The 8517-nt window shown below is 42.1% G+C and overlaps 1 long non-coding RNA gene and 1 other non-coding gene across 3 annotated transcripts; both read right to left on the bottom strand.

Annotated features, from left to right (window-relative positions):
* Nucleotides 1-1891: 1891 nt before the first annotated feature.
* Nucleotides 1892-8252, bottom strand: LOC140200363 (uncharacterized). Of its 2 annotated transcripts, none has more exons than XR_011886608.1 (6): nt 8176-8252; nt 6427-6543; nt 4474-4529; nt 3834-3887; nt 2154-2273; nt 1892-2023 (listed from the first exon to the last, which is right to left on the bottom strand). It is a non-coding gene; the product is annotated as an uncharacterized lncRNA (long non-coding RNA). The 2 variants fall into 2 exon arrangements; XR_011886609.1 differs by lacking the exon at nt 8176-8252 and adding an exon at nt 8104-8126.
* LOC140201041 (small nucleolar RNA SNORA74) lies at nt 6763-6969 on the bottom strand. The gene has a single exon (XR_011886768.1). It is a non-coding gene; the product is annotated as a small nucleolar RNA SNORA74 (small nucleolar RNA).
* Nucleotides 8253-8517: the final 265 nt, after the last annotated feature.

Below are 8517 nucleotides of genomic sequence, written 5' to 3'. Positions count from 1 at the left end.
GAAACTTGTTAAAAATGGATACTAGTTAAGTTTAATGACAAGAGAGAATTGAAAGCATACAATGTTTCAGGCCAAGAAATTCTAGAAACGGATGAGAGGTCTTGGCCAGAACCACCCACTGTACTCTTTACCTGGTCTGCTGAGTTCCTTCAGCATTTTGAGTGTTGTTCAGATTCCAGCATCTGCAGATTTTCTCGTTCGTGTGAAAGCATGATATATGGTTTGCGTAGACACAATCTTTAGGAGTAACTAAGTTATCAATTTCACAGATTCCAAAAACTCAAATTATAGTGGCTATCAGTAACATTTTTCAATTTAAAAATAGCCGAACCGACCGAAATTTGTCAGCAAATAGTACAAGATAAAACTGTTCCTCTAAACTGAGACCAACTGGGGTTCAAATAGATTGAAAAGGCAAAATCCAAGGGGACAGTACTGCTTATGAATGTGAGCTTTCCTCTATTCAGGGCATTGACAGCAGCAGGTACATAAAAAGGATCATCAGGGACTCCAACCACAAACTGTTTCAACTACTTCCATCGGCCAGGATCAACAAGCTCTGGAACAGCTTCTTTCACCAAACCATCAGATTTATCAATACACATTGATCTGATTGCACATACATGTATTTAGAACAATTACATACACAAACTTAAAGTGTTTGGGTAATATCCTCCCACATTTCCCTTCCTTGATAATTGTACATAGCAAGATGCAGCATGAAGATTTCACTCCCAGATGTTGAAATGGATGTAAGAGATAAAAATTCTAATTCTATTCCCTTGCAGAACAGAGAATAGGCCCAAGAACACTAACATCCTCCACTAACCCTCCAATGTCTAAAGGACCTTTCTTGCCCTGTTTATTGGCAATGTAATATGCAATGTCTCAGTCCACCCTCTCCAATCTAATCTTGTACATTCCTTTCATTTACTTTCTTTACACAGACAATAAGCTCTTCACATCACAACTCCACTTGATTCTTAGCACTCATGAAGCTGTATTCCATTTAAGTTGCACTCTGCATTCCACTTGTAAGTTATAGTTTGATTAGATTTGCTTGTTCCCAACAAGTTCAATTAGAATTCAAGCCAGGAGACTTAGCTTGAAGGAAGTTATTTTGTACTAGGTATACATCCATATATACTAGAAATGACTTTAAACTTTTATTTCCTGAATGTGAGTTCCATTTTTTCCCCCAAATCCTGAGTTGGCCAGGGTCCCCATCATGGCCACAGGGCTGAAGTATTTGACCCCTCTGCTGAGCTTAGCTTGGACCAAGAACCCCACCCAAGGCTTTATGCCTCAGCACATTATTTCAACTATTTTATTTAACAATGATCACAGTGACACTGGTTATTGAAAACATTCTTCGTCTGCAAGCAAATTTTAATCATTTGTTGACCAGGCAGTCCTGCTGATTGAAAGGAACCGAGCTCTCCCTTTTCATAAATCCTCTTGGGATTTCCTTCAACCTTACCTGCTAATTACATCTCATACTCTCAAGCCTATTTTTAAATTAGTTGTCCTTGACAACCAACACATGCTTCCTTTTTCTTGGCCAGAGCCTCAAAATATTCCCCATCAGCTAAGGTTCCATGTTTACCCTTCACATACATCATCCAGTTGGCCTCTGTTAATTTAATTTAGTGCAATTACAAGGTGAGGTGGTGTACACCAGTTCATTCAAAAGTGAGATGGCAGCGAGGAAGTTATTATGAGTGTGTCTTTAGGGTACTGTACCTCCTTGATGGCAACAAACAAGCATGTGATGGGGAGGTCCTGTTGCAGCCAACTCCCCGGGATTTTAACTCATATTTGTAAAGTGTAAATACTGAACTGTTCTGCATTTCTAGAGCCATACATTATAAAATAAAAATAAAGGCATATGGCACATCATCCATTGTTTATTTGTACAACAGGCCACAAATCAGATGTTGCTGGAACTGCAGATCTTTATTCAGGGATACTCTTAGAAAGCTTCACACCAGTTGAATTTCAAGTACACAACTTCTTCCAACACCTATGGCAAAAAAAAAAATACACTTTAGAATTAATGGTGGTTCAAATGGGTAGAATTTCAAAATGACTGGTGATCTGCCACAAGGAACTGACCAAACGCAAGGCAGTTTCAGCTTTTAGCAAAAACTCACCTGTACCAAAAGCAAGTTGATGCATTTCAACTTAAATGGCAACAGCTGGATCACAACATCCAGATTGCATCAGAAATTCTGACCATGATTGTCACCCTGTGATGTTGCCAGTGATATTCCCTAGAAAAACAAAATGTCACCATTGTATGTTTGCAGTTTCAAAGCAGCTACAAATGACATTAGGCAACATGGGACAATATTAAAACCATTGATCAATTCTGACAGCCAACTTTGTTTCACAACACCCACAGAATTCACACTGCTCATTCACTCAATTAGTGCAGTTTTCTGAATAGCCCTTTGTACACACTGGCAAGCATACAGCTATCTCAGTCAGCACAATTGAGAACTAACATTTTAGAGTTTAGGTTGCACTAATGATAGGGAACTGGAGAAGCAAACACTTATTCCAATGATTTTGCATCAGAACATCTTTATTTACATGCTTTCAGTTCAGTGCACCCAAATTTAATCTATTTAATATTTCAAACAAAGCATATATAACAAGGAACAAGCTGACAGAAAGATCCATACAAGCACTTGACAATCAATACTATAAATGCATTTGTAGCCTACTACAGCTCCTGGTCTTCAACATGTTAAACAGAAAGTGACCAACAAGGAGTGCCAAACAAAGGCACTGTTACCTGGATGCAAGTAAATACAGTGGATTCCAGTTAATGGGGACACATTGGGACCAGTACATTCTGGCCCAATTAAGTAGCTGCCCCAATTAGCAAGTTTCATGGAGATAATTAACGTATAAAATGACAAGTGACAATGATTTAACTGTGTAACAATTGATGTATTTTTTGTAGTACAGAAATTAGAACACTACGTCTATTGTACTAGTTCTTAAAAGTTGTTTGGAAGAATTCATCTGCCATGCTTTAGATGTCTAACTAAATGATAGCAGACATCTAGTGCCTTCATACAAAGCTTTCACAAAATCACACCCTCCAGATGTTCATTTAACATTGAAAATGATTGTTGACATCTTCAGACTAACTTGCAAGTAATGAAATCATTTTATTTTCACTCCTGAATGCTTAAAATCATGTTGAGCAAAACTATTCAGAATTGTTATTTCTAACTCATTGACAAAAAACAAACACGCAACTGACACTAGCTAGAAACTATTCGGAATCAGGTTTAATATCACTGGTATGTTGTGGAATTTGTTAATTAAGCAGTTTAGAGTTCCAAATAAACAAAGGGAATCAGAATTATTTTCACAATTTAGTTTTTATATTCTTTAAGAGATGTCCCAATAGCCCATTAACTGGAATCCATGGTGGTATTGACCCAACTCTAGTCCAAGACAAAGCTAAAACATCTAATATATGCTGCATTGATTTCATCAGCCAGAAAGCAAAGATACATGTGTTACAGGTCTTTAAGTCGGGCCACTGGAGGATTGAAGCCACTTTAGCCCGTGCCAAGTCCTGTTGATGATCTCCCAAGAATGATTATCATAGCCAGGGCAAGCCTATGCCACGATTGTACTTACTTGGTAATGCGACCTAACAAACAATCTCACACAAGCTACTAGCAGTTAATAACAAGCATCCTGTTGGCTGTAAAAGATCAGCTGTTGAACCAGTTTTTGTTCACTTGAAGCTGTACATATTTATTGCTCATAAGGAATCTATACATTGGAAGTAGTTCAGTGAATGTTACCTTTGCTTGCACCTTGAGCTGAAAGCACCAATCTTTTCAATAGGTTGCTATATCCTAAAGATCAGAAAAATCAAATTAAGGTCAAATTAATAATCCACAGAACACACCACTAAAAAAAAAGTATACGGCAATAAATTAAATATCTGCATTGACACACACTGTCCAAATTAGAATAATGACAATAACTCAGTATGACAAAATCCAGGGATTGATTTATAGTATGTGTGAAAATTTTAGGCACCCTAGAATATAAATGTGCCTAGGACTTTTGCACAGCACTGTCCGTAGAACAGTCAAAACATGTACAAACCAGACACCCCAAGTACTTGCCCACCCTCTGTAGAATCTGGTTTACCCTTTTAAACACAACACTGTGCAAAAGCTTTCAAAATAGCATCAGTTGAGTGTGTTCAAAAAGCAGTAATTTTTAATCACTAATGACGAGAAATAAGCAATAACTGTTTTGCTCACTGCTGTTTCAAGCATTTGGGCTTGGAGATATGGTTCTGATGTGTCCCATTAACCAGAATTCACTGTACTCGCTATAAAGGTAGCAGACAAAGCTGATCGTTTGACTTGCATAACAATTGGCCACAGAAACAGATCAAGTCATGGAGGCAGGAGATGAAATAGAGCTTACCCAAGCTTAAAAGAAGAACTTCATGTAAGTTGCATTTCATCTAAACAGAAGCCCACCTGAAAACAAAAGAGCAATAATGTAAACGTCTGCTGCCATAGCCTGGACTATTGTTACTCAGTCACCGCCCACTATTTATGCTGGTAACTAACACAAACCGCAAAAGCCAGTATCATCTGGGGCCTTACAGGTGTGAGGATCAACAACACTGGCGTTCATGCAAAGCCGCCACACGCAATGAGAGCAGATTTGTACATTTCAAAATTTTCCTCAAGTATAACAAGCTTCCAGGGCAAAAATATTTCAAAGCATTATTATTCGGTTTGTCATGTTTTCTAGTGCAACAGGACTCTTACAACACACACATCCCACATTGTGATGAACAGTATCAGGTAATTAAAGATCTAGTTGTGCTCAAAGGCACAGATGTCTGATAACAATCCATGACCAAAAGAAGCCAAGCTTTGGGCAGTGAAATGGAGCTGACAGAAGCAGCACACCAACTTCAATGATCCAGCCAGCACTCATACCCCCGTCTGAATCTCTGTAGTTCTTGCAATGGCCTCTCAGAACTGGAGAGGAACTCAAGATCAGGAAATCAGTGGTACATAACACCTGGCCCATTGGTTTTGCCAGATAGCAAGACCCTATGCAGAACTTCTTGAAGACAGGCTAAAACAAATCACGAGGAAATCTACAGATGTTGTAAATTCAAGCAACAGCCATAAAAAATGCTGGTGAACACAGCAGGCCAGGCAGCATTTATAGGAAGAGCCAGTCTATATTTCGGGCCCAGACCCTTCGTCAGTAATCCCTGCGGAAAGCGGGGGGGAAGAGGAGGGAAAGATGTGCTTAGTGGTGGGATCCCATTGGAGCTGGCGGAAGTTATGAAGAATTATATGTTGGACCCAGAGGCTGGTGGGGTGGTAGGTGGTAGGATCGCTCCCTACGTGACTCCCTTGTCCATTTGTCCCCCCCATCCCTTCCCACCAATCTCCCTCCTGGAACTTATCCTTGTAAGCGGAACAAGTGCTACACATGCCCTTACATTTCCACCCCCACCACCATTCAGGGCCCCAGACAGTCCTTCCAGGTGAGGCGACACTTCACCTGTGGGTCGGCTGGAGAGATATACTGCGTCCAGTGCTCCCGATGTGGCCTTCTATATATTGGCGAGGCCCGACACAGGCTGGGAGACCGTTTCACTTAACACCTATGCTCTGTCTGCCAGAGAAAGCAGGATCTCCCAGAGGCCACACATTTTAATTCCACATCCCATTCCCATTCTGACATGTCTATCCACGGCCTCCTCTACTGTAAAGATGAAGCCACACTCAGGTTGGAGGAACACTTTATATTCCGTCTGGGTAGCCTCCAACTTGATGGCATGAACATTTGACTTCTCCAACTTCCGTTAATACCCCACCTCCCCCTCGTACCCCATCCGTTATTTATTATTTTCTCTCTCTGTCCCTCTCACTATACCCCTTTCTCCCTAGGCCTCCTGTCCCATGATCCTCTCATATTCCTTTTGCCTATCAACTTTCCAGCTCTTACCTTTATCCCTCTCCCTCCTGTCTTCTCCTATCATTTTGGATCTCCCCCTTTCAAATCTCTTCTTTCAGTTAGTCCTGACGAAGGGTCTCAGCCCGAAACATCGATTGTACCTTTTCCTATAGATGCTGTCTGGCCTGCTGCGTTCACCAGCAACTTTTATGGGTTTTGCATGTTATCAAAGGACTGGTAAACCAATAGACAGCCCAACTATTGACAAACACCGATTGGATATACCCCCTGCTTTACTGAGGTGAACTTTCCCAGTTCCCTTTCGAGTAGATCATGCTTACAGCATCCACAGAAATACTAGACCAGTGGGCAAAAACAAGCCCTGAAGTTTACAAGATCAGGTCAAAAGTGTGGAACTTTACTGTAAGAAACAATGCACATGTAACTCACCTCACTCCACTCCAATGACTGGTTTAACATGGTGCAGATGAATTTCACCATACATCTGAAGCTGCTTCTTCAGTGCAAGCATCATCTCGGACTATCCAGGGTCTCAACGTAGCCACTCTACACATCAGAATGACAGAAAGGATCACGCCATAATATTCAAGACAAAAACTGAATAATGCAAATTAACTGCAGCAAATGAAGCCTCAAGATTCACTGACTAGCAGCTAGACAGTGCATTTATAGTTGATTGTGTTCACCTAGGCCACCTAAAAACCAGACACTTGCAACAAAAATACATGCATCACAAAATGTAGCCATAGTAAAAGTACGGCTGATCATGTATGCAACCTGACTAGGACCACTCATATGGACAAATACAGTGGCCCACTCAAAGGATGCACAGTGCTGCTCAGGCCTATCATTAACCATCACCAGAACAGCAACAGTTAAGTGCCAGGGTAAGAGAACAGCACTATTCATTTGCCAGTGGAGTAACGCCAGCACAGGCACAACATGGCACTGGGCAGCTGACTTATCACTGGGGAGATTAGAAGCACCACCCCCCCCCCCCCCCGAGGGGAGTGGAGCAAACAGTCCACAAGCAGGGTGCGTGGGATCCTTCAAGTTACCGGCCCTTTTCTTTATATGCCGTTGATAGTGGGTAGGCTGATGCCAGTGATGCGCTGGACGGTTTTGACAACCCATTTAAAAGCTCTCCTGTCTGCTGCATGCAGTTTCTGGGCCATGAGGTAGAAGGACCCAAGCATATCTGTGCTTAGTCCAGCTTTCTTCAGCCTCCTCAAAGCAGAGATGCTGGTGAGCTCCCATAGACTGTGTTCTGGGACAATGAGGCTGTTCGACATGTGCACTCCTAGGAACTTGCAAATGCCATTGCTGTGCATTTTGTGAAATGCATTTTTCAAACATCAACAAAAGAACATTTAACCATATCCAGCCTACACCACAATTTTGTCTCACTATTGATCCCTCATTAATCCACATCAATATTTGCACCCAAGTTTTGTTCAACTCTATTGTTACCTGGGCATTCAGCTGTTCCAAAACACAAATTTCACTTCTAAATCTCCAGAAAGGGGCTCCCAACATTTAATACGCCATTAAGCAAGGGGTCTGCTGGGAACCCCTGCCCTAAACTGTCATTCTTTAACCCCATACTAAAAATCCACTGTACTGTTTCAAGGAGAATGTAGCAGCTATATTGATAGCTCACAGCTCTTAACATATACAACCAGACTACAACCCCCTTAATGTAACAGCATAATTCAAATTCAGTTCAGTCAAAGAGCTGGATGCATGTTTGAACATTGTCCTGACACGACAATCAATAGCCCAATATGCATAACTAAACAACCTTTCAAGCACTCAGAGGAAAGATACAAACTAGATCACGCTTCTCAATCTAAGTGGCCCAAATCTAATTTAAAAATCCTGCCAACTCCGAGAAAGGGACAGCATTAAACTGGAGCAGTTCACGCCCCGTCTTGGCCGGTGCCAGGCTGACTAGGGGCAACATGCCCATCAGGCTGCTCCAGGTGCAGAGGCGAAAGCCACGTCTTGGCCCCATCGACAGGCCCGACGCCCTTCGCCATCACATCTAACAGAAAATAAGGTTACATCCCCTTCCATAGTGGGACACAAGGGCTCCTCGTCACCTACTCCGCCGCCCTGCTGGGGCCGTGCAGCCCGGCAGACCCCCGGCTGCCAGGATGATCCCAGATTAACACTCACCCCGCACATTCGACTGGAGAAAGAGAAATAGGCGCCTGCCGGCGACTCACTATATAACCCGGTCCGACATCGCGAGATTTCCCACAGCACGTCACCACAACACGCATGCGTGCTCTGTCTGTGCTTTGCCATCTTTAGTCAAGGCAAGAGGTAAGTGCCAGTGTGAAGTCTGAATTCAATGTGGATAAAGGCGGAAGTCACGTAAACTAAGCGGCACTTTGGTCTCTGATCTTCCAGACAGGGGTTCATCTAACAAGTGATAAAGTTACATCCCCTCAATTGTGATTACTTCTATTTTTCATTGACTGATTGTTAGACGAGCTTCAAATGCTAACATGAATC

The sequence above is a fragment of the Mobula birostris genome, chromosome 7 (genome assembly GCF_030028105.1).
Source record: "Mobula birostris isolate sMobBir1 chromosome 7, sMobBir1.hap1, whole genome shotgun sequence".
NCBI classification, from domain to species: Eukaryota; Metazoa; Chordata; class Chondrichthyes; order Myliobatiformes; family Myliobatidae; genus Mobula; species Mobula birostris.
Note: the sequence above shows the minus strand (reverse complement) of the source record. Positions and strands in the feature narration are given on the sequence as shown.